The sequence below is a fragment of the Sorex fumeus genome, unplaced genomic scaffold (assembly GCF_029834395.1).
Source record: "Sorex fumeus unplaced genomic scaffold, SorFum_2.1 ptg000070l, whole genome shotgun sequence".
Taxonomy (NCBI): Eukaryota; Metazoa; Chordata; class Mammalia; order Eulipotyphla; family Soricidae; genus Sorex; species Sorex fumeus.
This window is the reverse complement of record NW_026606127.1, coordinates 7602419-7607491: the sequence shown is the minus strand read 5'-3', so window position 1 is coordinate 7607491 and position 5073 is coordinate 7602419. Positions and strand designations below refer to the sequence as shown.

At 40.7% G+C, this 5073-nt stretch overlaps 1 pseudogene; it reads right to left on the bottom strand.

Moving 5' to 3' along the window:
* Window positions 1-363: 363 nt before the first annotated feature.
* Window positions 364-462, bottom strand: LOC130037196 (uncharacterized; annotated as a pseudogene).
* Window positions 463-5073: the final 4611 nt, after the last annotated feature.

The following is a 5073-nucleotide window of genomic DNA, read 5'->3' as shown; positions in this document are numbered from 1 at the left end:
TCATGAAGAAATGACCTTCACTGTCTCTTATAACCTATAGCCTGAAGTCCATATGGCCTGATACTAGTATGTCCACTCCAGCTTTGTGGAGGTGTTCTTTTCTTTCTTGAAGAATTGTTTTCCAGCCTTTGACTTTGAGCCCATGGTTGCTTTGATTGTTCAGAAGTGTTTCTTCAGGCAGCAGAATGTTGGGATCAGTTTTCTAATTCATCTTCCCTTTCTGTGCCTTTGAATTGGCACACATTTAGTCCACTGACATTGAGGAGATTGTTGTGATGGGGATTTGTGCTATCTTTATGTAGAATTTTTGTACTTGTGTGGATTTTCTTAGCTTAAAGTCGCCCTGTTAATTCTTCTTGAAACAAAAATATGGATCACTTTACAAGTTTGCATGTCATCTCTGTGCAAGGACCATGCTAATCTCTGTATCATTTCAATTTTAGTATATATGTTACAAAACTTAGTATGAGTTAATTTTTCCATATTTTTCTCTTCTTATTACTTTGAGTGCTGTCCTTACTCACTCCTATGGCAGACAGTGATTCCAAATCAAGGAATGTATTTCAAAGAAGCTTGAATAGTTAGATTTAAAACTTTAATGTCCTAGAAAGAAAAATATGGTTTTTACCATATTATCTTTTACCATACCCAAGGCATCAGTTTTACAAAATAATTCTTTTGGAAGATGGTATATGAGTCTTCTTTAATGCCCTTCCCTGAAACCTTCATTAAAACCATTAAACTAGAGCCTTTTGCTGTTGTCACCTCAGTCCCGTGTACATCTCCAGGAAAAGGTGGATGGTGTTGTCTGCAATTTGACCACCTTGAATGTAAGTAGGATTTTTCTCCTGAAGGAAGAGGTGAGGAGAATATTGATGATTTCATTCCACCTTATTACAAGTACAACTTGAATGGAAGGTGAGACTCATGAGGCTCCTGTAAAGGACAGATTAAGGGGTCTCAGTGAAGTTTAATGGCCAACACACATTAACAACACAGATGACTCAAAGTAGCCTGTGTGCATCTTTGTGTATAGTGAGTTTCATATCTACTGAGAGTGATTCTCAGTCATGACACACAGGGAAAACAGCCCTGTATTTAAAAATCTAGTTCTCTAAGCAGAGTGGGGTCTCTGAGGTGATTGAAAAGTGTATAGTAATTTATTACTAAGCACATAAGTACTTTTCGATCTAAAATTAATTCCAAATATGTCTAAAACGACAGGCTCCTGACCCCGCACCTGGCTTTCCTTACCGGGGCCCCTTGGACGGGGAGGGGTGAATTTCCCTCACTGCCCTGAGTAGAACCCCGACAGCTGAAGACCTCTGCAACCAGCCATAGGTACGCTTAAGACCACTCTGCCCAATCTTGAAGGAGACTCATGCATGAAGGAAGTGGAAGCAGAACCTGTGTAAACACACAAAAAATAAAAGGCTGGCGGTCAGGCCGTTTCCCCACTCCATGGAGGTCGATGGCGATGGTCAGGAGATGGAAGGAAACGGGGGTCAGGCTGGTTGGTCGTGGAGCAGCAGGTTATTACACGGAAGAGATGTATGTCATAGAGGCCTCAGGAATCCTCAAGCACGTGCTGGCACTGAGATCCAGGAAGATCCCCTTATATAGATCATAGAACCTCTAAAAGGGGCATTACAGTGATGTCATCAAAAGGAGTTACAGAAAGAACATTGAGGCAGCAAACCATATATTGTTTCTTTACATCCACATTGTTTCCTTACATCAGCAGGCCAGTAGTAATACTGGCCTCAGGAAAGAAGATACAAAGCCAAACTGAAACCTTCCACAATCACTTTCACAAGCTGCAACCACCTTGATTTGCATCCCAAAGACCAGCCTGGGTAGAGCTGGGAATCTACATCCCAAAGATCAGTCCTGGCTAGCACCTGATATCTGCAGATCTAAGACCAGCTAGGTTTCTGAAAGAAAAGGAAAACTGTCTCAGTATACTGAAATCATTTACTGAAGGTGTAAGGGACAGGCCCAAAATGGACTACCACCAGAATTATTTTAGCTTAGCTTAATAGGAACCTGCATTGCAAAATAACTTGTTTTTCAAGAAACAGGTCTAGATAAGCTTTTTCAGATCTGCTTTATAGGAGCCTGCACTGCAAAATAACTGGTTTTTCTGCCCCTGAGCAAGGAATTCAGATACAGGTACTCAAAGGGTGGGGGTCAGACCAGATAACCGGATATCTCTCACAAGACCCATGTTGCAAGACCCAGGACTGCCTTAAAAACCTGTCAGTTCCTAGGCACCAACCCAAAATGCTGATCTTTAAACTATAGGCTAAGAAGTGATTTACCCTTAATTGGATTGGTTAAGAAAGCATATGTTGTTACAAATCTATTGGCTATGAAATGCGCAGGCTTTGCTGTAACGGCCAGTGAAGGCCTATATAAGATCCCCTTTGAAGAAGTTCGGGGTCTTGCCTCACCTAACTGACCTGCGTGTCTGTGTAGGCGGCTTGACCCTGGCTAGCCAGTCTTACAATAAACCTTGCTTGATGTTTGCAGTCTCTGGAGTCTCTTTGTCGTTAAAGGGAGATCACGATCTGCGCCCCAACAAAGGCAGTTTGAAGGGGAGAAAGCAGTTTCATCCAAGCTAGTCAGGACACACAGGAAAACAGCTTATAGGAGGTCTTTCTCCTCTCCTTGTCCAACCAACATATAAGCATATATAATATTAATCATTTTGTATGGACACAGTAAGAAATACTTTGAGCTTGTAGAATTGCTCTCCTAGGGTCATCTCGATCTCAGACTGCAGTGCTCAGGCAAGATATCTTTCCTATTCCTAGCAGCAGGGCCCTAGTGTTGTCGTTACTTTTGGATCATGACATCATTTGCCTATGATCAACCTCTTAACTTATAGTTAAGAATCGTGGCACCTTGGCCTGGCCCATCGCGATGGCAGGTTAGCACATAACTTACCGGCTTGCCCTGGTAACATCCAGGCCCACGTCGGGACCCTGCCCTTGGGGTGCTAGGAAGTGAGGGCAACTGAGGCTTAAGTTGAGAAGACAGAAGCCCAGGAGTGAATAATATTCAAAGCCAATCAATTCCTAAGTTACAAAGCATATGAATTAATTGTCTTCCTGTATCTATACAAAAGGACATTGCATTAAGGTAAACTGCTCAAAAGACATAAGGAGAGGAGGAAGGCAATAACTTACAGTACAGCTTCAGTGTCTAAGAAGGATGAGACCTTACAAATTGGTTGGGGCAGAGAGCATAGAAGTGGTTACAGACAGACAAAGTAATGGAAGTGACTCGGGAGCACTGTGATGGGTGCAATTGGATAAACCTAAGCCCCGTGTACTTCAACAGAACCCAGGTGTGTGGGACAGGGGGATGTGATCTCCAAGGCTGCTCAGATCAAGACTGGGCCCCCTCCATCCAGATCCCCCATCTTCTAGTAGCTAAGTGTTACAACCACGAACAGCCCCTGGAGCCATGTAATCCCATCAATGGCCAAGATCCAGAGATTGGATATTGTTGATAAGATAACAACTCTTATTGTCCAGTTCTCACTCTCAGGGAACTTGGTAGGCTTCTGTGAGTATCTTGCCCGCATGGCAGAGTCTGTGCTTCTGGTCACTGTTTCTTTTGAAGTACAGAAGCTACTTAATTTAAGATAGTCCCCTTTGTTTATCTCTGTTTCCAGTTGCTTTGCAAGTGGAGTGTTATCTTTGAAGATACCTTTAACTTCAATGTTGTGGAGGGATTTGCCCTTGTCTTCAATGTACCTGAGGGATTCTGGTCTGATTTTGAGGTCTTTGACCCATTTTTATCTGACTTTTGTGCATGGTGTTAGGTAGAGGTCTGAGTCATTTTTTTTTTTTTTGCATGTAGCTGTCCAGTTTTTTTTGCACCGTTTGTTAAAGAGGACTGTCTTGCTCCACTTCACATTTCTTGCTCCCTTATCAAAGATTAGATGATTATATATTTGTGGTTGTGTGTCAGTATATTCAATCCATTTCCAATGGTCTGCGGCTCTGCCTTTGTTCCAGTACCATGCTGTTCTCATTATTATCACTTCATAGTAGAGTTTGAGGTTGGGGAAGGTGAGGCATCCATCGTTTTTTCCCCAAGAATTGCTTTAGCTATTAGTGGGTGTTTGTTGTTCCATTCGAATTTCAGGAGTGCTTGATCAAGTTCTTTGAAGAATGTCATGGGTATCTTTATAGGGATCACATTGAATTCGTACAATGCTTTGGGGAGTATTGCCATTTTGACAATATTAATTCACCCATTCCATAAGCAGGAGATATTTTTCCATTTCCTAGTGTCCTTTGTTATTTCCTGTTGTATAGGTCCTTTACCTCCTTAGTTAAGCAGATTCCAAGGTTCTTGATTTTTCTGAGGCATGATTGTGAATGGAATTGCTTTTTCATGTCACTTTCTTCTCTCTCATAAGTTGCATATAAAAAAGCCATACACTTTTGGGTATTGGTTTTATAATCTGCAATTTTACTATGAAAGTCTATTGTTTCTAGAAGCTTTTTTGGTAGAGGTTCTAGTATTCTTTAAATAGAGTATGATATCTGCTGTGAATAGTGAGAGTTTATTGCTACCTTTCATACATAAAAACCCTTAATATCTTTTTCTTACCTTATTTCTATTGCAAGTACTTCCAGTACCACCTTGAACAGAAGTGCCAAAATGAACTTTTACGTAGCACTTTCTGTCTGTAAATTTCTATGCTAAGAACAGTGGAATATACAGTAATATCTTAGTAATTTACAAGTAAATTATGAAGACAGATACTATAAAAATTTCTTTGTATAAATTTCCAAAATGTGTATCTTTTATTAAACATATTAAGAATAAATCCTATATCTTGATTATACCCTGAATATTATTTCCTTGTTAGAATTACCCTTCTAAAATGCAATAAAGTGACACATTTTAAAAATGTTGATTATTCGCTTATTAATTCAATGAATCTTTGTTAGTCTGGTGGTGCAATGCCTCCAGGAAGTCCACCTAGACTCTCAGGTGAGTGCATCAACAGTCTGATGGTGTCTTCATGCTTCCTGATAACCTCAAATTGCC